The following is a 27800-nucleotide window of genomic DNA, read 5'->3' as shown; positions in this document are numbered from 1 at the left end:
AGGCGCAGGACCATGAGCACAGAGATAGCCCATCTTGCCAGAGAGCACCGATGGTTCCACCCCGAGGATGTACATATGACATGATCCGGCAGCACCGCAGGATGATCTTACACAGAGGCCGTACCCGTCGCTTTATTTCTAGACGACGGAGGATGATGGCAGATTTTTGGAGGAGATTGCTCCATGGAGACTTGGCACCGCCAGCAGCCCATTTGGCACTTGCCCAGATCTTCACACTCATGGCAGGAGGCATGGTCGATGGCCATGACTTCCATCATTTCTTTGGATCACAGACCCCTTAGGGAAGACGATGTTCCTCATATTTCATATTTTACATTTTGTATCTAGGCAATTTTGGTACTCTATTTCATTCATTTTGTATCTAGGATTTTTGTAGCCATTTTTGGCATCTTAGCGGTATTACGATGAGGCCACCTAGTTGGCGCATCGTTGATGATGTATTTTCCTTTCGGATGATTTTGTGTCCCATAGGCCATGTATGGCCTTCCGTGGACCTTTAATAAAATTTCTTTCTTTCTTTCTTTCTTTCTTTCTCTTTCTATTTAGGCTCAGATTTGACATTATGTACTTTCACTTGCATTGTATTGTGTAGCACTTAGATGATATTCGACGATGCCTCTTCTTTGTGGCACGTTGATTTTGTGCTATCTTGTATGCAGAGTTCTTGATGTCCCATGGGCCCATTTTGGCCTTTAGTGGACAATAATACACTTTCTTTCTTCTTTCTTTCTCTCTCTCTCATAGACCCATCGGTCTTTCCAAGACTTTAGTGAGTTGGAACATGCACAGGTTCCATGACCATGCTCGTAGTCAACCGCAATACCTGATCTTTCGGCACGAGTTGGAGAGGGCAGTGGTAGGGTGGGCAGTGGACATCCTTTTGATTCAGGAGCATATGTTCTCAGCATCAGACATTAGAGGGCATCACCACCTTCTCTTGAGGAGAGGCCCGGAGGTGTGGTCCCTTGTAGTAGGACGAAGCGAAGGGGTCTGCATCTCGGTCTCACAGACAGTGGCTCCAGAGGTTTATGATCAGGGCGAGCTTATCCCAGAACATCAGTTTGGATGGCAACAGTTAGGATGGAAGAGTCCAGGATTGGGATCCTCAACGTGTATGCCCCAACATGTAGATAGCACCGTCCGGCCTTATGGATGAGGCTGACAAAGTGTCTTTTGGATGTAGACTCCTGGATTGTTGGAGGGGACTTCAACAACCTGGAGTTTGGGGAGGACAAGCAGGGCGGTGCCTTCTTCTCTAAGATGCCAGCAGGAAAGCGGGGCTTGGGAGCAGTTCATCTTCACGATCACTGGTGGCAGAGATCCATGGCAAGAGCCAGAGTTCAGCAGAGTTCAGCAGGATGCCTGGCACGCTTCTCTTCTCTTTCGAACAGAGGAGACATGATGGACTGCTTGAGAGACTAGACCACTTCTATGTTGGGGACTGGGCACTGCACAGAGGCGGCTCTAATAGGATTCTGACAAGCACCTCGGTGTCAGAACACTCTCCAGCAGCAACAGTCCACTTAGAGTAGCCCGGCCGAGGTCTTCCCCAAAAGGGGGTCCGCATTCCAGAGGACCTCCTGCAGGACGGGGAGATTCAATAGGTCATGGCAGAGATTTGGTAGCAGTCAAAAATGGCACCTTGCAAGGTCTGGGCTTCGTGGGTGGCTGACGCGATCCAGAGGAGCAGTGAAGAGTTGTAGGCTCATGCCCTTAGATGGAGGAGGGCTCTTTAGGAGCACGAGCGGGTATTGTGGAGAGACCTCGTCTCCATAGAGAGGCTCAGGGAGCAGGACCCAAGCTCTTAGTGGCTTAGTGGCAAATTTGAGAGTGCGCGCCTTGCGCTTCAAGACACAAAGATTCGATGGGCTGAGTTCTCTTACCACTCCTCCCGGGCTCGGTGGGTACAGTAGGGGGTCACGATGACAAAGCGGTTCTTTCAAACCACTAGGCTCCGATCGACAAGCACACAGTTGCAACGTCTACAAGATCCGTAGAACATCATGCACACGGATCCACAAGAGATTTTAGAGCTGACCACAGGTTTTTACAGCCAGCTCTTTCAGACAGAGATGACGACTCCAGCTCGTCTTGTGGCCCGTGAGATAGTTTGGGATCACATTCCAACGGTAGTCTCGCAGGATCTGTGCAGGAGTTTGGAGGAGCCTTTCACGGATGAGGAGCTTTGGGAAGCCCTCAAGGCTCTCCTGACCCATAAGGTCTTCCGGAACTTCTGGGAGATTATCTCCACTTCTTTGCGCCTGCCTGCCAGGAGATCTTCGACACGGGCTCTCTTCTCAATCCCTGAGCAGGGCCCTGAGCAGGGGGTGGATTTCTTTGATCCCAAAAGGGGGAGATAGGTCAGACATTCAGTAGTGGAGACCGATCACTCTACTTGATACTGCATACAAGATCCTCGCCAACATCTTGAGTTTGCGATTACGGCCCCATCTTATTGACATCATCCACGACACACAGACTGGGTTCGTTTAGAAGCGTAGCTTCCTGGACAACATCTGGGAGGCAATGGATGTAGAATCCCGTAGGATAGAATAGATGCATCTTGCAAGAGGTGTGAGAGCACAATGAAATCTCTATTATGATTGTGAGAGAGAAGACTCTCTCTTATAGAAAAGGGGGAGAAGGTAATACCTTCCCTACATAGTGGCAATCAATCCCTACATCAGTGGGATTCCCTTTGTCTTACATCATCACTTAGGTCACACACTAGACACATCATAGCACTTGATGTGCCTTTGCAACACACACAAACACACATGTGACTCCCCTAGATGCACACATGCACCATAGAGCAAGCCCTTGATCATACTTACCCCAACAAACCCCCCCTCAAGGGGTTGCCTCTTGCAGTGTCAAGGATACATCTAGTCTCATAGTTTCTCATGCCATCTCATGGTGGTCAAGGATTAATCTATGGCTAGGATCTCATGCTAGCAAGGGTTCCCAAGGGTGTGAGGTTCACAGAAATGGGATAGTCAAAACACATATCACATGGCCTACATCATATGGTGACCAGAGGTGATTTACATATTCTTTTTGGAGTACTACTCCAGGCAGAGGACCTTAAAATTTTGACCAAGTGATGATAAACAAAGTGCCTAAAAAGCATAGTCTTCATCATGTGGAGACTCATCAAATGAAAGTAGATTGGCAGTTTCTAACTTTGTAGTTTCTTCCTTTTTGGCTCTACAATACTTTTCATGGTGATTGTTTTTGCCACAATGTTTGCATGGATTGATCTTGAAGCAATATTTTGAGAGGTGATTAGTCTTCCGACAATGTTTGCAAGGTGAAAACTTGCCCTTTTGAATTTTTATGGCATAGGCTGTGTCATTGCCTCTCTCGTATGCTGTGTCATTGCCTCTCCGGAGTTCCATGTGCCTTTCATCTTCTTGAAGAGCAGAAATAAGACCTTTAAGATTAGGATTAGGAAGATTTTTCAAAGTCCAATCACTACAGATGATGCAATGGCAGTGTTGCTCAAAAGTATGCCTAAAGATTATGATCATGTAGCAAGTTGAGTCATGAGACTCCGCATATGATTGACATGAGCAGCCAAAGGAGTGCCACTAATCATCTTCAATTCAAAGAAAGCAATCTTAAGTGACAATTTTGAGATGTGAGAGCTAGCACAAAAAATAATGTCAAGCTTCTGCCAAGCTTCTGAAGGAGACTCTAAGTCAGAGATGTGATGAATATAGTCATCTCCTAAGGCAAGAGCAATGATGCCATAGGCTTTCTCCTCTCTAGCAGGATCTCTTTCCGGGCGTGTCGGAGCTGAGGATTCTCTAGCATTAGAGGCTATTGAAGAAGAAGTTGAAGCCAATTTGACAAGCCCCCACAGGTTTTTCCTCATCAATGTAAACTTAACCTTCATCTGCCATGTGTGAAAGCCTTTACCATTGAACTTATCCATATTCAAGATGGTAGCCATGAGAGGGTCTAACCCAGAATGGGCAGTGTCTACTCTCTTACAAGGCTAGAAAAAAATTGAAGAGCTTCAAAATACAAGCATTTAGAATAGCAAAGGCTTGCAACCAAATTCCATACTACAAAACATAACGGAAATGATGTTTTCACTTGCATGCTTCATAGAGGTGGCTAAATGAAAGCATTCCAAGCAAATCCAGGTGTAGCAACATAAAGCAAAGCTGTAGCCATAGTTGTACTGAAGCTATTCAACACTTTAAAACATCAGAAATGCTAAAGTAGCATCTAATGTAGCATCAAACTCACAATATTGTCAAAACTGTCCAAAATAGAGACCTGAACTTGGAGGGTGCAATTCTCACAGCTCATAGCTCTCTTCAAGGGGGTTTTTATGCAGGAAGAAGGGCCTTATACCAGAGAAGGGCTACCAGCAAGGAGAGGCGCAATGTTGCGTCAGGTCGCCATAGCCAAGCTTGAGAAGACCGACTGGTTTTTCGTCGTTTTCTCCTCCATCTGTTGTCCAAATGAGCTCATATTTCAGCAGCAGCTTGCCCTCAGTGTCGTCCAGCACGGGCTCAGAGGAATTTGTAGATAGGTAGGTACAGAGGCAGAATTGCGCGAATGTTCGTCGAGGAGTGTGAGTGTTGGCATTGCGCATACAGACGAAATTTCACCAAATGCTTGCAGCTTGAATTTCGCCCATACGTGAGGAGTTTGCAGCTCAAAGGGTTTGGGCAATGGTCGTTTGTAGGCAGAGAACAGAGCTCTCAAAGATTTTGGAAAGAAGGAGGAAAATAGAGAAGATGAAGAAACTTGTAGTTTATGCTTGAGATAGCATCTAATGCTAGGCTAGGCTAGATCTAGAACCTAAAGCTTTGATACCAATTGTAGAATCCTGTAGGATAGAATAGATGCATCTTGCAAGAGGTGTGAGAGCACAATGAAATCTCTATTATGATTGTGAGAGAGAAGACTCTCTCTTATAGAAAAGGGGGAGAAGGTAATACCTTCCCTACATAGTGGCAACGATAGGGTGGAGAGGTCTTTCCTGGAGGGCACTATGCGGAGATTGGGCTTCTCAGACAAATGGATTAGAGGAGTTTCTACGCTTCGGTGGGCACACAGGCGAGGCCTTTCCTCTCTCTCGCTAGATCCGCCCAGGGCTGGCCCCTCGCTCCCTTGCTCTTCTTGTTTGTGGCATAGGCTTTGGGCTACTACTTGAAATCACAGGTTGCGGGCCTCACTGGGTTGAGGGTCCCAATCAAACAGGAGGAGGAGCTGCTAGACTATGAGTTTGCAGATGACACGGCCTTGTACGTAGAGGGTACCACAGCGAGGCTGGAGAAAGTCAGGGGAGCCCTGGCTATCTATTGCAAGGCCTTGGGTGCACGCATCAACTGGACAAAATCCATAGGTTTCTTCATAGGCTCTGAGGAGACACAGGAGATTCGAGAGTGGGGGAGCGACTCTAGCTTCTAGTGGATACCACAGGGCCAAACAACGAGATACCTCGGATGTCAGGTGGGTATTGATATTACAGCAGAGCAGCAAATTGCCTTGGTAATTGAGAGTGTTCGGCGCAAGCTTCTCTATTGGACTTGGTTGAACTCTTCCTAGCGGGCCGCGCCTTAGTGGCAAACCAGGACCTTCTTGCCACGGCCTAGTATATTGCCTCCTATTGGTGTTTTCACAGGGGGTGCATTGGGCAGCTTCGACGGTTGGTTCGAAACTTCCTTTGGGCAGGTTCGGATGGCACACGGAATACTAGAGCCCATGTCGCTTGGCAAACGGCAATCATGTCGCAGGCAGTGGGAGACTTGGGTATCATAGATCCAGAGATTCAGAGCAGAGCTCTCTTGGGCAAGTTGGTTGTGTGCGGCCTCACCCCAGGTTCAGAGCCTTGGAAGCTCCTCCTACAGCAAGGGCTTCTCAGGAACACCCCATGCACTGGGGGGCAGTAGCAGCATTCACATAGATGGATCTTCTTAGAGGCCGCCCTTACGGGGAAGGGTTCCCCCTTGATGAGGAGCCTCCATAGGGTCTGGTAGAGATTAGCAAGGGGCCTCATTCGTGCTCAACCCCGTTGCAGAGAGGAGTTCGAGCGTCCGCCCCTTGTTTGGCACTTGGAGATCAGGGATCAGGATGGGCGTATGCTCGGGCAGCAGACTCACATTGGTTGGGCACAGTGGGACAGTGGACTGACCGGCTCCTTTGGCAGAGGCAGGGCAGCGAATGAGAGAGATTGACCTAGCCATCATTGAGCCGGAGGGACTTCGTGTATGGATAGATAACAAATGGTTGGGTTAGTTTTCTCGGACTAAGGTCCCCTTGAGGTTGATGATGCAACGAGGCAGCACGCAGCCCAATTTTTTTCGGGTAGGACCTAGAGGCCTACTTCAGGTACTCACTAAGAGAGACCTAGAGATGGATGGGAGTCTGGGTGGAATTCATTGGCAGATGATCAGAGTGGTGAGACGCTTGGGGAAGGAGTGGCACATTGATCCTCCTAGTATCCTAGAGCAGGTTGTCCCCAAATGGCGTCTCTGGCTTTGGGAGGGTAGGCCCTTGAGGGAGTCCAGTGGGATCCAGGAGAGTGGTTATGGCCCTCCAGGGGCGGCCTTACCGAGTAGGTGGACGAAGTACCTTTCTTCCCCTACACCACATGGATTGGCAGGGGGCTTTAGATGAACTCTTCGACTTGGACCCCTTCGAGGGAGAGGCATTGGGTGGCCCAGAGAGTGCCCCAAGAGGTCCGTTCCAGGTTATGGTCCAGTTTGCGGCCGAGGAAGATCTCCTCCTTCTTTTGGTTGACCACCCAAGGAGGCTTGCCCATCAGCCTGTGGTTGGAGCAAATGCGGGTGGAGGGTCTGTGCCATTGCTGCTCTGCTGGTTTTCTGGAGACGATCCCTCACTGCCTCTGGAGCTGTCGTAGCGCAGCGAGGATTTGGATGGAAGCCCTCAGGATTATGAACCGTATGTAGAGCCTTCAGAGGGACTATACATGGGGCATGGTGGCTTGGTTGATTGAGGGAGGACATGCATTCCAGATTGATGAGGTCTCCCCAGCTTCCCGAATATAGGGTCAGAGTATTCAGAGGATAGAGCTCCTTGAGGCGGTTTCTCCTGATAGCCTCGTTCCTCATTCTCCTCCGGAGGACGGCATATGAGAGGTAGTAGCCAGTATCACGGCGTGGAACGTTTGGATTGCTCGCTGCAGTCTGGTGATGGGTGAGCATCCGATTCCACCCTCGGCTACCGCCATCTCCCTCCGCTCCACTTGGGAGCGTGGGACCCTAGGCTCTAGGGCAACTGTCACGAGGCGCGCTCAATTCAGCAAGGCTTGGCTTGCATGAGTTTTTTACATATTCAATCCGCGAGGGATTCGTCGGCTGTTAGCCCCAGTACCAAAGATCCCCTAGGCAGTGAGTTGGGTTTCTCTAGAACAGGCCGGTTTTTCTTTCATCCTTTTTCGGTTTTTTTTTTCATACTCAGCACTTTCGAGGCTACTATGTTGTATGAAATATTTCAAGCATTAATAGAAGGTTCTTTTCTTTGAAAAAAAAAAAGAACACAAGAAATTCTAGCAAGATTTTTTCTGGATAGGGGAAGGTAAACACTTCCCAAGGAGCAAGAAGTATGCTAGGATGAAACACGCAACTCATCTTATGATTAGAGCAGTAGATGATACTTTTAGCCACATAAAGATCTCTCAATCTTTGGAGGTACGACTTTAATAAAGGAGGGTATACTGCAAGGCTGCAGAATCTAGAGGATCAAAAAACACTAATGAAGATGAAAAATCAAATTTTGAATGCCCTAGTAGAGAAAAGACAAAACAAAGCTCACAAATATGGAGAGCTGTGCACCTCCTACAAAGCACATCTGAGAAGAAGGTATTTCGCCCACGAATCTCATAGTAGATTGGGCATGTATATAGAAAGTTCTCTGTCTCCATCGCCTACCATGGGTATAGCTTGTAGATCCGCTGCTCTTTAGGTGTGCCTATGGCTCTCCCTCTCTCAATTCTCAGCTGGGAAGACAAGATTCGCAGTTGTCCAATGGCAATCCTCAATGCATGTGAGGCATATAGAGCTGGAGTAGTGATATGGTTGAGCTCATCCCCATGGAATCTGAGAGGGCAGGGCGTACTAAAAAAGGCAAGAGTTGATCCATCTGAATACCTTGACTGACAAACTATCTAGATATACCTGCATATGAGGCCATGCTAACCCCTCTATCTGCTAGTCACCTGAATGAGTGCCAACCTCAGTAGTCTCTAGTTGGGCGAGGCCCAAATCCGATGAAGATATGTCACGGTCTGAAAAATGGCATCGTTTTTTTTTTTTGCAAGTAAAGTACTTCATTAAGTATGAATAAAAACCGCAGAGCAAGCTCAAGTGCGGGAGTACATCATGTCAAGCATGAGAAAAAACAGCTCAGAATGAGCAAACAAAAATCCCAGGTGGCAGCTGAAAATGCCACCTCATCCCTGAAGGAGAGTCAGAGAAGAAAGGAGAACCCCTCCAAACTCTGAGAAAAGCAACCCTCCTAGCAGTAGCAGTCTTGGAGGTTTCCTGTATGTTCGCCCAAATGGCCATCAAAGTGTGTATAGTATTTGCCCAGATACTGGCCATAGTCTGAGAAGGGTGAACCTGGGAGTCCTCCAAAGCCTCTGTACATCTGGCTCTCCAAATATGCCATGCTGTAATACTAGCCATAATCTCCCAAGCTGTGTCTACAGAAGCATGGGGAGCTCTGAATGGAGTAAACGGAACATCCCAGAGGGAGCATGACTCCACAAGGTGTCATCGAACAAAGAAAGCTGTGTCCGTGTCATGTCCCTCGAAGAAAGCCTGTGGACCAGTGAGTGACAACCAAGCAACTGATCCCCAGGTCAAGAAGAAGGGTGCTCTATGAAAAATGCAAAGTATCCTAGCAACACCCTTCCAAATTGTCCTCGCCTGAGTGCACTCCCAAAGGTAGTGCTGCACTGACTCAACCGCTGAGTGGCATCAAGGACATGTAGGGTCAGCCCGAACCTGGATCTCCATAGGTTCACTGCAATCCCTCCATGAATAGTAAGCCAAATGAATAACGTGATTTTCCTATTCCTGAGGGATTTCCAAAGTCTCCTCCAAAAGGGTCTTGCGTCTCTGCATAAATCTAAAAAGTATCTCAATGAGGAGCTCTAGAGGGTCTCCAACCTCTACAACTGAGCTGGAATCTCCTGGCATTTCTGACCGTGTAACGAAAGAAGGCGATGCTCTTCTCTCGATGCCCTTCATCTATCCACTCCCATTCCCTTGGATCCCACTGCAAGGATCTAATAGGGGAACCTCCATACAACCAAAGCCTCCAAGATCCAAGAACCAGGAGAACGGGGTCTGGATCAAGATACCACTGTGAGTCTCTATCCATCTCCATGTATCCTGCAATCCTAACAGGCTGAAAAGGAGCCCCAAGAGAATGTCCTCTGAAGATCTGTGGAGTCTGCCTCCTACCCTCCTGCATGAACCTGAAAGACAAGGGTATTCTCATGTGCATCCTGCAAGGCTATAACCTGCAGAGGGATACCTGTGCTCGTAAAAGCCCCCAACCAGGTGGACTCCGAGATAGGCAAATGGTCTATATCCATTGTTGGGATTCGAGGTAGCTATGGAGGGTGAAGGCAGAGCAACATCATGACAAAGTAGAATAGACACAAAATGTGAGAGTGTATTATTCATGTGGAAGAAGCCTTAAATAGGCAAAAGACACAACACACTATCGAGCTCATGGAAGAGCATCTCCAAATCCACAAATCACTCCATGAACCTCTCCTTGATTCTCTCAATCAATCTAGGTGGCATTTCTACCTACATCATTGCTTAGCTCAACAAACATACCTACTACCCGGTGGCCACACACACCTATTAAGGTTTGCCTTTCCAACATACTGTTGAAGAAGTGAAAGGAAAGCATGAAGCTGAACACGAAACAAGAGAATTCTCATAGAATGAAGAAGGGTGAGGTCCATATGTAGGCACCTCTACATGAGCCACCAAGCTCCACAATCATCTCCTCAATCAGCTCCTAGAATCTCTCAATCATCCTATGTGGCATCTACCACCACCTAACAGTGCTTATGGGCACCTAACTGTGCCTCTAGCACACACACATAGACCCCAAGGTGTGCCTGGGGCATACACCTTGAGATATCCCATCAAACCCCCCCTCAAGGGAATGCCTCAGGCTATGTCAAGGATACATCTAGTCACATAGTGTCTCAAGCCATCTCATGGTGGTCAAGGATAAATCTATGGCTAGGATCTCATGCTAGCAAGGGTTTCCAAGGGTGTGAAGTCAAACAAAGAGATACATAAGACCCTCCAATGGTTATCTCCCCTGCATGTACATGCACACAATGTCTGCAGGAGGTACCATGGAGCTAAACACATACACATGGCCTACATCATATGGTGACCAGAGGTGTTTACAAAGAACACAATAGTTTATTCCATTCATTTTGGAGGACTATCCAGGTAGAGTACCTTGACTCAACATAAAAGAGAGATCTCGAGCATATGTGGAGCTGGTTCAAAAAGCATAATCATCATAGGAGGCCTCATCTTGTGGAGGCACATGACTGAAAGTAAATTGGTAGTTTCTGGTTTTGTAGTTGCTTCCTTTTTTGCCTTACAAAACTTTTCATGGTGATTTTTTTTGCCACAATATTTGCAAGGATTGACCTTGAAGCAGTCTTTTGAGAGGTGATTAGTCTTCCCACAATGTTTGCAAGGTTGAAACTTGCCCATTTGAGTTTTTATAGCATAGGCTGTGTCATTGCCTCTCGGGAGTTCCTTGTGCCTTTCTTCTTTTTGAAGGGCAGTAATAAGACCTTCAAGATTAGGATTAGGAAGATTTTTCAATGTGGTGACAACATTATCATAATCTTTGGGCATACTTTTGAGCAATACTGCCATTGCATCATCCGTAGTGATTGGAGAGTTGATAGAATCAAGTTGAGTCATGAGACTCTGCATATGATTGACATGGGCAGCCAACGGAGTGCCACTAGCCATCTTCAATTCAAAGAAAGCAATCTTAAGTGACAATTTTGAGATGTGAGAGCTAGCACCAAAAAGAATATCAAGCTTTTGCCAAGCTTCAGAAGGAGACTTCATATCAGAAATGTGATGAATATAGTCATCTCCTAAGCCAAGAGTAATAATGCCATAGGCTTTCTCCTCTCTAGCAGGATCTCGTGCCGGGCGTGTAGGAGCTGAGGATTCTCCAGCATTAGAGGCTGTTGAAGAAGAAGTTGAAGCAGGTTTGACAAGCCCCTAGAGGTTTTCCCTCATCAATGCAAACTTAACTTTCATCTACCATGTGTGAAAACCTTTACCATTGAACTTATCAATATTCAAGAAGATAGCCATGAGAGGGTCTAACCCAAAATGGGCAGTGTCTACTCTCTTACAAGGCTAGAAAAAGCTGGAAAGCTTCAAAGTACAAGCATTTGGTGTAGCAAAGACGTGTAACCAAATTTCATACTAAAAATCATAATGGACATGATACTTCAACTTGCATGCTTCATAGAGGTGGCTAAATGAAAGTATTCCAAGCAAATCCAACCTAAAGGAAAGTTGTAGCCACAATTGTACTGATGCTATTCAACACTTTGAAACATCAGAAATGCCAAAGTAGCATCTAATGTAGCACCAAGCTCACAACACTGTCAAAACTGTCCAAAACAGAGGCCTGATCTTGGAGGGCTTGTATCTTACTCTTCAAGGCAAAGAAAAGAGGGCTTTATAGGTAGAAATAAAGCTGGTATACCAGAGAAGAGCCACTGAAGAGGAAAGGCGAAATGCCGCGTCACGTCACCATAGCCAGGAACTTGATTGTCGACTGGTTTTTCATATGTTTCTCCTCAAATGCTTAACCAAACAAGCTCAAACTTCATCAGCAGCTTGCTTGTAGTGTCGCCCAACTCGTGCTTAGAGGAATTGTCGAATAGTCGAGGCATTGGGCAGAATTGTGTGAAAGTTCGCCGAGCGAAGAAGCTATCAGCACGGGCGTATGCGGGAATATCTTTCTAATTGCTTGCCGCCAGGAGGTCACCCATATTCAAGGATACTTGGACTGAAAGGGCTCTGAGAATGGTTGTTTGTAGGTAGAGAACAAGCTCACACAAAATTTTGGAAGGAAAGAGGAAAATGGCATAAGAAGAAGAACTTCGAAGAAGATGACATGGCATAAATGGGCTCAAGGAGGATCATAGTGCCTGATACCATGTTGAAGAAGTGAAAGGAAAGCATGAAGCTGAACACGAAACAAGAGAATGCTCATAAAATGAAGAAGGGTGAGGTCCATATGTAGGTGAGGTCCATATGTAGGCACCTCTACATGAGCCACCAAGCTCCACAATCATCTCCTCAATCAACTCCTAGAATCTCTCAATCATCCTATGTGGCATCTACCACCACCTAACAGTGCTTATGGGCACCTAACTGTGCCTCTAGCACACACACATAGAACCCAAGGTGTGCCTGGGGCATACACCTTGAGATATCCCATCACATACTGAAGATAGGGGTAAACATGAAGTGACATACTCTCCAAATAGCTTTACCCCGACAAAATAGTGAATGCTCAAAATAAAAGAGCTTCACAAAACAAAGTTGGTGTAAAGCCCAAAAGAGTATGAGTGCTCACAAAAGAGATCTCCCTCACAAACACAAAGAGACTTTAACTCCAAACGACAGTCTGCCAAAAGTGAAAGGCTAATTAAAACTCAACCCTTAGTTATCTGATCAAGGACCAATAGAATTTGTTAAGTAAACCTTTGCAAGGATCGTAAACTCTCCTCATCATACTTGGGAATAATTGGTGATGGAGCATCCAAGATTCCCTGAAAAACTTCTCGATAGATCAAGAAGAGGTGATGTTGCAAGAATTGGAGTCAACTGGGCTGCAATTGGACCAAGTTGTTCAAAATAAGGAACTGCATCTGCTGCTGATTTGTTGTTGAAAGCAATAACAGCATTTGCCTTTAGAAGATCATCTTGCATTATGCATCCAATCAGCAGCTGAAGTAAAGATCCATTACTAATGCCGAATACTAAATACAGAAAGTCTGGCGATGTCCCTAGGATCCAGGTCAGCAGGTGAAAAGCCACCATCAATAAGAACTGCCCTGCAGTTAAGAAATTCTTGATGGATCTCTTCAGCAGCTACAATATGTTCAAATGTCACGTTGTAAGGTGTTTCTACGATCAAAAAATCCTGCTTGCTCAAAAGCTCGATGAACAAACTGCACATAACTTCAGGCACGGCACCTATGAAAGCTCCCCCAATGAAATGAACAAGAGCCCTCAGCTTTTTCCCTCTTGGACGCATGGGAAATACCAGGCATTCTGCCACCCTCTCATAAGTTGTATTCTTTCAATGGATCAGATACTGGGCCTTATGGACCCTCTGGCTGCAGCGAAATCAAGCATATCTGAATTCTCCCCTTCAGCACCCTTATGAGTTCTCCGAGCCTCATTGCGGCAGTCTTTATATGATGCCTTACATGAGGAAGATTTGGATGTTTCTTGTATTCAGCTTTTCTTTTACTGCTTCTGATGGATAGGGCTTTGGCTCTCTTCTCGAGCACTGCCCTGATGTAAATGAATGTTTCATAATATAATTTTCTTGGTTTCACAAAAAAAAAAGTGTGTGTTTGGTGTGTGTGTGTGTGTCGAGGTCAAAGCAGGCAGAGGAATAGGATGAGAGCATGTAGCAGAGGGTTGCAATTGCCAATCCATAAGCCTATCTGTGTCAGCCATAGGAGGAACATGTAGAAGAGGATGTAACAGATCAGCAATTTTCTTTCATATCAACCTATGATGCATTCCCAATGCATAGGAGGCAGTGGCCTGAGGAAAAGATAAGACATAACCCTGATCATCTACCACATCATTGATGTATCTAATTCCCAATTTCATGAGATTATATGCCCGAACAGGTTCCTGTAAAGCAAGTGGAATGTCAAAGATGGCACTCCAATGAAGACTCTCTTTCCTCATTGAGTTTGTCCCCGAGCAATTATCAGGAGCCCATTTGACCTTGGAAAGTACTTGTTTATGGTGTCAGGCTCCTTCAGAGACTGTCCCTCATTTGCTTTGGCACTGCCTGTCTTCTAGGAACCTCCTTGGGAGAATTTCGGATCATCTTCGGCTCCGTGTCCCGAGTCACAGATTTGGGAAACATTTTTGGTTATTTGGCAGATTTATGAGGTCTTTGTCTCAATACTCACTATTTCTCTCATGGGTGAGATATTGGGCTCTTTGGACAATCTGGAATGAGCATAATTTGGCATACTTGGGCCGGCAGATTCACAAGTCATATGAATCTTTCCGAGCCTCATTGCGGCAATCCTTATATGATGCCTGCCATGAGGGTGATCTACATGCTTCTTGCATAGAGCTTTTCTTTTTATGCTTCTGATCTTTGGGATACTCTCCATTTTGGAGACTTCCCATCTTGTAAATTTATGAGAATATAAATACAATGCACTGGATTTTACCCAAAAAAAGTGTGTGTGTGTGTGTGTGGGTGTGTGTGTGGTGTGTGATGGAGACCTCCTCTTCATCATCTTCCTCCCTGGTTCCGTCCGTACTGTTTCCCTGCACGTCCCTGCCGGCTCCTTTGCCCTCCGTACAGCTGCCGTCAATTGTACGGCCTTCCGTACAGCTACCGTCATATGTACAGCCTTTCGTACAGCTACCGTCAGCTGTACAGCCTTCCGTATCACCGTCCGTACTGCTCCCAGATGTACCTTTGCTGCAATTTCCATGCCCTGTCGACCCACCCGTGCAATCTCCCGTACCTGCTATACAGTTTTCCGTACAGCATGTACGGTTGACTGTACAGCCTGTACGGACGACCGTACAGTCTGTACTGTCGCCTATACAGTTTTCCTCTTCCTTTGTTTTCTCCGCCTCGACGCCTCCTTCTGCCACTGCACCTACTACCCGTGTGTTTCATCGGCAGAAGCCTGGTGGTTTGTCTGTCTCCCCTTCCATCAAATCGGTGAAGCTCGATGTTTCTGATGGCCCTTCTTCTTCCCTCCAGCTGGATCTTCTTCGCCAATTGTGCTCTGCCTCTATCACAGATGTTCCTTCATCGAGTTCTCCGCTTGTTTGTTCCTTGGATTCTGCCCTTTTGGTCTCTGGTCTTCGGCAGGCTCAGCAATTTGGAGTCTGCCTCTATTTCATGGGCAGGATTTTATCTTCAGCTCAGCTCCGTCATTGGGCTGATGTTGCAGTGGGCCTGGATTGTATTTCTTCCCTTGTCTTTCTAGGCAAAGGATTTTATTATGCCCAGTGCTCTTCGACTAAGGTGGTAGAGCACCTTGTTAGTGATGCTGGTGTTCCTGGAGCTGGTTTTTTCGCTTATGTTATGCCCTGGGATCTGCTTTTCGATCCTTCTGCAACACTTCTGACTCACTGTCCGGTTTGTATTACTCTCAAAGCGTTGCCTGTGCCTCTTCTTCAGCATCTTCCAACTCTTGTAGCTTTTTTGGGAAGGCCTCTCCATATCTCGAGACAGGAGTTCTTGCAAGCTTCCCGTGATGTTCGTCTTTGCATTCTGTGGGATATGACGCAGCCCGTGACATCTACTCTGGATCTTGATTTGGGTTTTGCTCATCCAATGTGCATCAGGCTCCATTTTGCATCTTTCCCCACTGCATGTTATCGGTGCCAACAGGTTGGCCATTTTGCACGTGCTTGCCCTTCTATATCCAGGCCCATACCACCTGCTCCTTCTTCAGCTGTCAAGGTTACTCTCCCTTCTTCTCCGGTTTCTGCTATGGCTTCTTTGGTGAAACCCTCTACTGCCCCGAAGCACTACTGGAGAAAGGTTGATAAATCACAGGCAAATCTTCCTCCTGCTGAAGCAGCTCAGGATTGTACTCTTGTTGAGCACCATCAGTTTCCTTCTATTCAGGATATGGATGTAACCCTTACAGAGGGTAAATTACAGGATGATATGCATGCTATCTCCTCGGATACTGCCCCTGCACTTATTCAAATTGATCCTCTGAATGAAGCTCAAATGCAGCAATCTATTTCATCAGATGTATTTTCTTCATCGGAAGATACAGATGTTGAGCTAGCTCCTATGCCTTTGACGCCTGTGCCAGAGCTTTCTTTTGTCAGGGATGCATAAGTACCTTTTTTATTGGAATCTTTCCATCCCATGTTACAACAGGTTTTTGACCCTTTGATTCAAAAATTTTGGATACCAGCCTATATCAAGAAGAATCACAAGGGCAAAAAATAGCTTGTTTTTATTGATGGTGTGGTTTTATCACTGCATCAGTTTTTACAGAGCAACAATTTGAAGCTATGATGCTGTGTTTAATTCTCCTCCAGCTTGATAATGTAACTTTTTACTTGGCTACCTCATGACTTTTGCTTTGAGGTTTTACTTGTAAAAACTTTTTCTTGTACTTATTGGTGGGTTTTTACCTCTTTTGAGGTTTCCCACACAAAAATATAAAGATTTCACCCAAAAAAAAAAAAGTGTGTGTGTGTGGGTTTCACAGTGTCAGGTGCAATCGCTTGCTAGAAAAGGAAAAGAAAAAGACAAAGAGAAGATGAAGGAATCTGCGGGAACTGATCAGGATGGTTTTCAACAGCCTAAGAAGGTGGTTGTATTGAAGCAACGCCCCTTTCAATCTCGTCAATGGGATGCTTCTTCACCCTCACCAAGACAGGCTTCCACTTCAGCTCCTGTCCTTCAAAATTGGGTGGGGGTTTTAAAGAAGGGCATCCCCATATGTGACTCTGAAGAAGGGGAGAATGCTATTTCTTTCATGGATCATGACGGAATGCAGCCCATGCAGGCAGAGGCTTTGCCTCTCTGACATCTTGTTCTATACTTATACTTTACTGTATATACCTCTTTCATGCATCAAACACTTAAATGCTTTACATACAATGTACAGAGCCTCTGCAATGTCTCAAAGTGGAGGCTTTTATGGAATCATGTATATAAAATGCAGCCAGATATTGTTTGTTTGCAAGAGCATAATCAACACTCTAAGGTTGGTCATCATGATTATTTTGGCGGTTATGACATATACTATGCTGGTACCACTACCTACTCAGGGGTATGCATAATGGTTAGACATGAGCTGGAGCCTCAGTTAGTGGAGCCTTCAATGACAACAGTGGCAGATGGATGGTCATACAATGTCATATCAATGGTGATATTCTTGAGTTTGCATCAGTCTATGCCTCCCATACCTCTGCCTTGAGAGCTTCTTTATGGGATTCTTTAATCAAAAATCCATGGAGATCTAATGCATTCATTTGTGGAGATTTTAATAATTTCCCTCTGCCAAGAGATAACACCACTTCAAGATCTCATATGCTATCATTGGAAAGGCAGAAATGGGATAGCATGCTTCTTTCTGTGCAGGCTGAAGATTTATGGCTGCTTCTCCAAGGGTCAGTGCCTGGATATACTTTTCATCATAATGCACTTACCACATACTGGGCAAGGCTTGACAGATGGTATTTGTTTTACCCACAACAATATGCAAATTTTAGCCCTCATCTCCTCGTAGATTTCTCATTGGGCTTGTCAGATTATGCCCCATTATGGATGAATCTGCACCTTGGTATGCCACTAGATGATTTGCCACCCCTCTCCAGTAGATTATTGTATGTCAATCACGCTTATTTATGACATCGCTATTTCTAGCAAATGATCAGACTTGCAATTCATCCCTTGCCTTTGCATGCCTAGGAGGACATGGATTATGCTTGGGACAGCTTTGTCTCTCGTATACAGAATGTCATTAGGGAGTATGGGAACTGGCATATGACTAAATGGAGGAATGAGGTTAAATGGGCAAAAAGGACAGCACAACAATTGACTGAATTTTCACATTTAAGGCCTCTCTCTGAATCAGAAATGATTCCCTTTCACATGCTCGGATTAAATTGACTGCTAATGATCAGAGGAAATTGCACAAATGGCAAATCAGAGCAAGAATGAAGCCCCTCATGGATAAGGGCTGCTCATCAAAGCCTTTTTCCAGGGCCTGCATGCTACTCGAAAGAAAAACTCATGTCTAAGGGTAAGGAAGCTAGATGGCTCTTGGACGCACTCTTTCTCTGATCTCCAAGATGAATGCCAAAATTATTTCCAGAAATTATTCTGTGCTCCTGGTTCCCCATCAAATCAAATGACTGATGCGAGGACTGAATTCCTCCAATATGTTTCTGAATATGTTTCTGAAATAGTGGAAATGGATGATGCTCTTACCTTGGAGAGACCTTTTACTGATACAGAACTTGACAATGCCTTGTTCCACCTCGGCAAATACAAGTCCCCTGGCTGGGATGGCCTTACGGTGGAATTTTATATTTCTTTTTTGGCTGATTTGAAAGATGTCCTTTTGCAAATGATCAATGTTGCCTGGCAAGAAAATCAGTTGCTGCACTCTTGGAAGCATGGCATAGTCAAACTTGTGCCCAAAAAACATCTGTGTGACCATATGTCAGATTGGAGGCCTATTACTTTGATGCCTATAGTTTACAAACTCATTGCCAAAATGATTGTGTATAGGCTTCATGGGATACTGAATGCGGGCCTTCATCCTCATCAGTATGGGTTTGTGCCGAGAAGACAAATCCATGACAATATCTCCAATGCATTGACTGCAATTGAATATGCTAAATACTCGCATCAAGATGTGCTCATATTGCAGGTAGATATTGCTAAGGCATTTGACACTGTTCAATGGGATTTTATATCTCAAATCATGACAAAGTTGGGCTTTGGTCCAAAGATAGCAAATGCAGTTTACTGGCTTTATTCTGGCTCTACTTCTCAGTGCATTCTTGGGGGTCATCTATCTCGGTCATGGACATTGGGTAGATCAGTTAGACAGGGCTGCCCTCTTAGCGCTCTCTTCTATGCCATTGCGACCCATCCCCTCCTAATGTATCTTGATCATCTTACAAATACAGGACAGATGACTCGTCTTAAAATTCCTGGGGCTGCATCTTTTTTGGCACAAGCATATGCTGATGATTCCTTCTTTATGCCATAGAATTCTCCCCGGGAAGTTCACATGCTTATGACCACTCTATCATTGTATGGATTGGCAGCGGGATTGCATGTCAATTTTGACAAATCTAAATTGCTTCCCTTGAAACAATGTGATTGGCATTCTATTCTTTGGCTAGGTCTTTGGCTAGGTCAGGTGGTGCATTCCAAAGATGTAGTCAGACATTTGGGATATCCTATAGGATGGCACATCACCAAGAAGCAGCAGTTAAAATGGATCTTCCAAAGACTTCAACATAAATTGCAATACTGAAAAATTTCTACTTGGCCACTTCATGTCAGGCTCAGAATAGTACAGTCCATTGTAATGTCCTATGTCGAGTTCTTTTTGCCTTTGCTGCATTGGTCCTCCAGAGATATTTCAGCCTTTATGTCTCAAGCTATGGAGATGTTATGGAAGACAAAAACTGTTGTGAAAGCATTGAGACTGATGAAGATGGAAATGGTGTGCTCTCCTAGGATGCATGGTGGACTAAATATCCTCAATATAAGATATCATGTACTTGCAAGGAAGGCAACTATGCTCCAAACTCTTTTCCGCCAACAACAGCCATGGACTTGTATGATAGCATCCATGTGTGTCAACATGAGGACTTCTGCTTATGGTCATTGGACTACATATCATTGGGAGGTTGTCATTGGGAGATTTGTAGGGAAGATACCTGGCTGTCCTTTCTCTAATGCTCTGATACTTGACTGGAAACAAGTACTTTCTAAGGTCAAATGGGCTCCTGATAATTGCTCGGGGACAAACTCAATGAGGAAAGAAAGTATTCATTGGAGTGCCATCTTTGACATTCCACTTGCTTTACAGGAACCTGTTCGGGCATACAATCTCATGAAATTGGGAATTAGATATATACATGATGTGGTAGATAATCAGGGCTATGTCTTATCCTTTCCTCAAGCCACTGCACTACATGCTCTCATCCTGTTCCTCTGCCTGCCCTGACCTCCATCAAAGCCTATAGGCTTCTTCAGCCTGCTCCATGGATTCAGCAATATGCTAATACTCTGTGGCATGTCAGGAAGCCCCTCTCATGGTGGCAGAAAAATCTCCGGATATTATGGAAGTGTAAAATGCCTTTGAAACAGATACTTTTTCTTTGGAGATGCATGACAAGCACATTGTCAGTGGGAGTCACACTTGCCAAACGTGGCATTGCACCATCCACATGTTTAAGATGTCAGGCTCCTTCAGAGATTGTCCCTCATTTGCTTTGGCACTGCCCATGTTCCATGAACCTCCTAGGGAGAATTTCAGATCATCTTTGGCTCCGTTTCCCGAGTCATAGATTTGGGAAACATTTTTGGCTATTTGGCAGATTTATGAGGTCTTTGTCTCAATACTCACTATTTCTTTCTTGGGTGAGATATTGGGCTCTTTGGACAATCTGGAATGAGCATAATTTGGCATACTTGGGTCGGCTGATTCACAAGTCATATGAATCTTTCCTAGCCTCATTGCGGCAATCCTTATATGATGCCTGCCATGAGGGTGATATAGATGCTTCTTGCATAGAGCTTTTCTTTTTATGTTTCTGATTTTTGGGATACTCTCCTTTTTGGAGACTTCCCATCTTGTAAATTTATGAGCATATAAATACAGCACTGGACATTACTAAAAAAAAAGTGTGTGCAGTGTGTGTGTGTGTGTGTGTGTGTGTGTGTATGGCGCGATGGAGCCCTCCTTCTCTCCCTCCCTATTTCCATCCGTACCATCCCCGTCCATACAATCCCCGACCCTGCCGGCTCCTCTGTCTTCAGTTCAATTGCCATCAACTGTACGGTTTTCCATACCGCTGACGTGCAGGCTGCTGCCTTCCGTACCACCGCCCGCACAATCTCCTGCGCAGTCTCACGTACTCTTCCCGTACCCTGTGGACCCCCCCCGTACAACCCTCCATTCCTGCTGTACGGGCTTACGTACAGGCTGTACGGTCGACCGTACAGTCAGTATGGCAGATCGTACAACCTGTACAATCCCCTGCGTAGTCCCCTCTCTCTTTTGTTTTCTCGGCCTCGGGACCTCCTTCTGCCTCTGCTCCTACTCGTGTGTTCCTTCAGCGAAAGCATGGTGGTCTGCCTGCCTCCCCTTTCATCAAATCGGCAAAGCTGGATAATTCTGATGGCCCTTCTTCTTCTCTCCAGCTAGATCTTCTTGGACAATTGTGCTCTTCCTCTATTACAGAAGTTCCTTCATCAAGTTTCCTGCTTGTTTGTTCCTTGGATTCTATCCTTTTGGTCTCTGGTCTTCGACAAGCTCAGCAATTTGGAGTCTGCCTATACTTCATGGGCAGGGTTTTATCTTCAGCTCAACTTCGTCATTGGGCTGATGTTGCAAGGGGTCTGGATTGTATTTCTTCCTTTGTCTTTCTAGGCAAAGGATTTTACTATGCCCAATGCACTTCGACTGAGGTGGTAGAGCGCCTTGTCAATGATGCTGGCATTCCTGGAGCAGGTTTCTTCGCCTATGTTATGCCTTGGGATCCGCTTTTCGATCCTTCTACAACACTTCTGACTCACTGTCCGGTTTGGATTACTCTCAAAGCGCTGCCTGTGCCTCTTTTTTAGCATCTTCCAACTCTTTCAGCTTTTTTGGGAAGGCCTCTCCATATTTCGAGATAGGAGTTCTTGCAAGCCTCCCGTGATGTTCGTCTTTGCATCCTGTGGGATATGACGCAGCCCGTGCCATCTACTTTGGATCTTGATTTGGGATTTGCTCGTCCGATGCGCATCAAGCTCCATTTTGCATCTTTCCCCACTGCATGTTATCGGTGCCGACACGTTGGTCATTTTGCACGTGCTTGCCCTTTTATATTCAGGCCCATACCACCTGCTCCTTCTTTAGCTGTCAAGGTTACTCTCCCTTCTCCTCCGGTTTCTGCTATGGCTTCTTTGGCGAAGCCCTCTACTGCTCAGAAGCACTACAAGAGGAAGGTTGATAAATCACATGCAAATTCTCCTCTTGCTGAAGAAGCTCAAGATTGCACCATTGTTGAGCACCATTAGTTTTCTTCTACTTAGGATATGGATGTACCCCTTGCAGAGGGCAATTTACAGGATGACATGCATGCTCTCTCTCAGGATACTGCCCCTGCTTTTACTCAGATTGATCCTCCGAATGAAGCTCAAATGCTGAACCCTGCTTCATCAGATGTAGCTTCTTCATCGGAAGATACGGATGTTGATTTAGCTTCTCTGCCTTTGATGCCTGTGCCAGAGTCTTCTTCTGGTCAGGGATGCAGAAGTACCTTTTTTACTGTAATCTTTTCATCCTATGTTACAACAGGTTTTTGACACTCTGATTCAAAAATTTCGGGTACCAGCCTATATCAAGAAGAATCACAAGGGCAAAAAACAGCTTGTTTTTATTGATGGTGTGGTTTCATCACTGCATCAGTTTTTACATCAGAACAATTTGAAGCTGGAGGATGCTGTGTTTGACTCTCCTCTAGCTTGATATGTAACTTTTTACTTGGCTACCTCATGACTTTTGCTCTGAGGTTTTACTTGTAAAAACTTTTTTCTTGTACTTATTTGTGGGTTTTTACCTCTTTTAAGGTTTCCCACACAGAAATATAAAGATTTCACTTTTTTTTTTTTTTAAAGAAAAAAAAAGTGTGTGTGTGTGTGTGTTGTAGAGGCACATCAAGTGCTATGATGTGTCTAGTGTGTGACCTAAGTGATGATGTAAGCCAAAGGCCCCCACATGGGAGGTTCCTTTGATTTAGACCAGTCCCACTGATGTAGGGGCTGATTGCCACTGATATAGGGGAGGTGCCTACACCATCCTCTCTTTCTATAAAATGGAGGTCATTCCTTCATTCTAATACAATGGATTTTGCCTCACTTGTGCTCTCACTCTTTGAGCCATGATGCATCTCTTCTACCCCTCACTCCTCTTCATTTGGTATCAAAGCTGGTAGGCTCTAGAACATCCACTTTGGTAGTGCCACCTCATCATCTTCCCCATCACCTCCATTTTGAAGCTCTCTCTCCCTTTCTCTTCAAAAATGGCTAACCTCCGTTCTCTTCATTCTCTGGAGGTAGACACATATTTTTTGTATCAGGACTAGACACACCGTCCTTCATAACCTCTTTTTTGTAGAAACGGTTGGCTGGCCCGTTTTGAGACCGCCACCGTTATGCTCATTGTATTAGTTATCTTTAGTCTCATAGACCTTCACGGTCTCCCGAAGACTTTAATAAACTTTCTTTCTTTCTTTCTGCGTCTTTTGCCAAACCGTCTTAACTGAAGATTCTTCCCCCTGGGGCGCACCTCTGGCTCAAAGCATTGCTCTAGATGTGGTCTCTGCTGCCCGTATTGATCCAAACAGAACGTGACGACTGGTAGCGAAATTCTGCACCTGCAGAGAAAATGACGACCTGCCCTTCAAGCGCAAGTTAGGCAATTCCTAGAGCTTGCTGCTGGTGAAATCTGAGCCTATATGGTCCACTGGTTGCAGAGGAATCAGCAAAAGAACAATCGACCTTGGAGAGACTTTCACAGGAAATGTGGTGCACTATTTCGCCTCTCCTCTGCTGTGTTTACCCTCTGGTATAAGGCTTTCATTCCAGCTTACAAAGCCCCAAATCTGAAGATATGTGGAGTGAGAATTCAAGCCTCCAAGTTACTCTATATCCTTGCAAGCATTTTTGACAGTTTTTGAAAATTTGATGCTAGAGTAAATGCTTTGTTGATGCTTGAGGATTGAAGTAATGCCAAAGTTCAGTTCAGAGAATGTATTTTCAGTTTGAAATTCAGTTAGAACTGATCTTTTGTCAAAATGCCAAGCTCTGAGGGATCTTCAGATGATAAACACTTGAAGAAGACTACAAGAAGGACAAAATTCAAAGTGAAGAAGACCCTAGCCAAGAAACTCTGGAAGAAGCCAATAGGGTATGAGTATGCTAAACAATTAGGATTCTTTGAATTTATCTCTAGCAATCTACATTTGTATGGTGAGGGAGATTCCTTTGTTCCACGAGATTAGTCATTTTGTAAGAGAGTAGACACTGCCTGATAAAGGTAAGACCCTCTCATTGTTGCTACTTATAAAATTGACAAGTTCAATGGCCAAGGATTCCATACCTGGCAGATGAAGATAAAGTTTATGCTTATGAAGGAGAATCTATGGTACTTAGTCAAAGAAGGAACTCAAACCTCTCAGGAAGGTGAATCAACTACAACAAAAGGTAAAGGAAAAGCCACTGACTCTACTTCTACACCTGCAGATGCAAAGAGAATTGAGAAAGCCTATGCCATCATTGCATTAGGTTTGGGTGATGACTATGTACACCACATCTCAGATTTGGAATCCCCTTTTGAAGCATGGCACAAGTTAGATATATTGTTTGGTGCTAGCTCTCATACTTCCAAATTAAATCTAAAAATTAAGTTCTTTGAACTCAGAATGGAGGGAGATAATGTTGCTGCCCATGTCAACACTATGAGAAGTATTATGACACAACTAGCTTCAATTAATTCCCTCGTCACTGAGGATGATGCTATGGCAGTGCTTTTAAAGAGCATGCCTCAGGATTTTGACTATGTGGTTACTACTTTGAAGAATCTACCTCAACCCTCCTTAGAAGGCATCATTAAAGAAAAGGAAAGGAAGAACAATTCAAGAGTGGGCAAAATGCATACAGAGGCACTTGCAGTGAGGTTTTCAAAGAGCAATTACAAGGCTTGTAAACATTGTGGGAAAAACAATCACCTTCAGAAGGATTGTTATAGAATCAACCCTTGCTCGTATTGTGGAAAGAGTAATCACTCTCAAAAGTTTTGCAATGAGAAAAAGAGGACTATGTCAAACATGGTTGAAGAGAGAACTCCATCAGCAAAAGAAGCATCCAACTTTGTGGTAGAAGACAAGGACTTTGCCTTTTGAGCAACTTTTGTTTATCATCACTTAGGTCAAATTTTGAGGTTCTCTGCCTAGAGTAGTACTCCAAAAAGAATGTCATATGTTTTGTCTTTTGTAAATCACCTCTGGTCACCATATGATGTAGGCCATGTGATATGTGTTTGGTCTATCCCATTTTTGTGAACCTTGACCCTTGGGCACCTTTGCTAGCATGAGATCCTAGACATAGATTTATCCTTGACCACCATGAGATGGCCATGTGTGACCACCATGAGATGGCATGAGAAACTATGAGACTAGATGTATCCTTGACATTGCAAGAGGCAAACCCTTGAGGGGAGGTAGGTTGGGATAAGTGTGATCAAGGGCTTGCTCTATGGTGCATGTGTGCATCTAGGGGAGTCACATGTGTGTGTGTGTGTGTGTGTGTTGTAGAGGCACATCAAGTGCTATGATGTGTCTAGTATGTGACCTAAGTGATGATGTAAGCCAAAGGCCCCCACATTGGAGGTTCCTTTGATTTAGGCCAGTCCCACTGATGTAGGGGCTGATTGCCACTAATATAGGGGAGGTGCCTACACCATCCTCTCTTTCTATAAAATGGAGGTCATTCCTTCATTCTAATACAATGGATTTTGCCTCACTTGTGCTCTCACTCTTTGTGCCATGATGCATCTCTTCTATCCCTCACTCCTCTTCACTCATCGACGGGAGGAGGAGGTTGGGTGAAAGGCCCTACCCGACTTGGTGGTGGAGAAAATCCTCTCCTGTAAAAGAGTCCTCCTGTCAAGCGGAGGGAAATCAACTGGTGAAAGAAACCCCACTCCACCAAAGGGGGCAGCCCTGTCCAACGAAATCCCAATAATCGGCTCCCCCAAGGTAGAGGGTAAAAACTCCTCCTCTGTCTCAAACTCTGTCAAATCTGCCAGTACTGCAAATGAGTTCCTGTAAGAGGGAACTGGCATAGGAGTGCGAAGAATCCCTGCACTCAAGGGAGTAGGAGAAATAACCCCCTTACCTCTATCAAGAGGTGAAGTGTGACTAACAGAGGGAGAGGGATGCTCATGGTGACTGAGAGATTGATCAGGAACATCAGTGATAGGCCATGAAGAAATGGGTTGCCCCCCTGGATGAGCAAGTGGGGGGACTGGGGCAACCACATCTGCGCCTGAAACAATTACAGGAATATCTCTTGTCTGTAACTGAGAATGGTCCAAGGTGCCTCGTAGAGGTGGCGGAGTGTCAGCAACCCTCACAGGCACCCAACGGGGGACGACAAGAGCAGGATGTGTTGATCGTTCTGTGCACATTGAAGAAGAGGGTCCAGGTCTAGGGGCAGGTCCCGAAGGTCCTGGGTGAGAAGGGGGGGCTCTGGTAGCGCGTGTAGAAGAAGTAGGACGAGAAGCTGGAAAATATCGTTTGGGCCTTTTCTTCTTCCTTGGGCAATCTCTGGCGAAGTGCCGACAGGAGATAGAGCCCTGCTCTCTTCAGGATGTACCACATACTCCTTTCAGAGCTTCACATGTTTCAGTGGACACCTCTTGGGAGATTTTTGCTAGCATTTCCTCTTGGCACATTTGGAGAGCCAGATGCATAGAGGCCTTGGATGACACCCAGATACACCCATCATAGGTGTTCACTGGTATTTGGAGTGACACGGTTCACACTTTGATAGCCATGTGGGCTAGCATGCAGGGCCCTTCACGGGCAGCCTCTTCTAGGAGGACTGTATTTCTTCGAGTTTGGAGGGGTTCTCCCTTTTTCTCAGAGGTTGCTACCGGATTGAGATAGCACTATCAGCCCCAATCCTTTCTTTTTGGCTCTTGAGCTTTTCATGCATTGCATGGTGTATCCCGTATTCCCGTATGGAGCTTGCTCTAACGGTTTTCTTTAATACTTAATAGAAGTCTCTTTTTTGCCCCCCCCCAAAAAAAAAAACTGAAATTGCATTCTTTGATCTATAGCTTAGCACCACTTCATACCTCAAACATCATCTTAGCATTTACTCTAGCATCAAATTTTCAAAAACTGTCAAAAATGCTTGCAAGAAAACAGAGTAACTTGGAGGCTTGAATTCTCACTCGAAATATCTTCAGATTTGGGGCTTTGTAAGCTGGAATGAAGCCTTTATCTCCGAGAGTAAGCACAACAGAGGAGGGGCAAAATAGTGCGCCACATTGTCTATGAGAGCCTCACCAAAGTCGACTATCTTTTTGCTGATTTCTCTGCAACCACTGGACAATATAGGCTTAGATTTCACCAGCAGCAAGCTCTAGGCATTGCCTAACTTGTGCTTGAAGGGTAGGTCGCCATTTGCTCTATAGGCGCAAAATTTGGCGAACAGTCGGCGCACTCTATCTGGATCAGTACAGGCGACAGGGACCAAATCTTGGAGAATGCTCTGAGCCAGAGGTGTGCCCGAGAGGGTAGAATCTTCAGTTAAGAGGGTTTGGCAAAAGGCGTAAGGAATGAAGAGAACAAAGCTTAGCAATTTCTGAAGAGGAAGGGAGAGAGAGCTTCAAAAATGGAGGTGATGGAGAAGATGATGAGGTGGCACTACCAAAATGGATTCTATAGAGCCTACCAGCTTTGATACCAAATGAAGAGGTAAGTGGGATAGAAGAGGTGCATCATGACACAAAGAGAGAGCTCAAGTGAGGCAAAATCAGATTATATTAAGATGAAGGAAGATCCTCCATTATATAGAGTGAGAGGAAGGTGTAGGCACCTCCCCTACATCGGTGGCAATCAGCCCCTACATTAGTGGAACTGGCTAAATCAAAGGAACCTCCCATGCGGGGGGCCTTTGTACTTACATCATCACTTATGTCATAGACTAGA

The 27800-nt window shown here is 45.2% G+C and overlaps 1 protein-coding gene and 1 pseudogene across 1 annotated transcript in view; both read right to left on the bottom strand.

The window, feature by feature from the left end:
- LOC147906132 (uncharacterized) overlaps positions 1–27800 on the bottom strand; it is a 320331-nt gene that overhangs the window by 231363 nt on the left and 61168 nt on the right. The gene's annotated exons all lie outside the window — the stretch shown is intronic.
- LOC147906133 (uncharacterized) lies at positions 12749–14794 on the bottom strand (annotated as a pseudogene).

The sequence above is a fragment of the Dipteris shenzhenensis genome, chromosome 1 (genome assembly GCF_047967505.1).
Source record: "Dipteris shenzhenensis isolate YYH24624 ecotype China chromosome 1, Dip_SZ_1.0, whole genome shotgun sequence".
In the NCBI taxonomy this organism is placed as follows: Eukaryota; Viridiplantae; Streptophyta; class Polypodiopsida; order Gleicheniales; family Dipteridaceae; genus Dipteris; species Dipteris shenzhenensis.
This window is presented reverse-complemented; position numbering and strand designations above follow the sequence as displayed.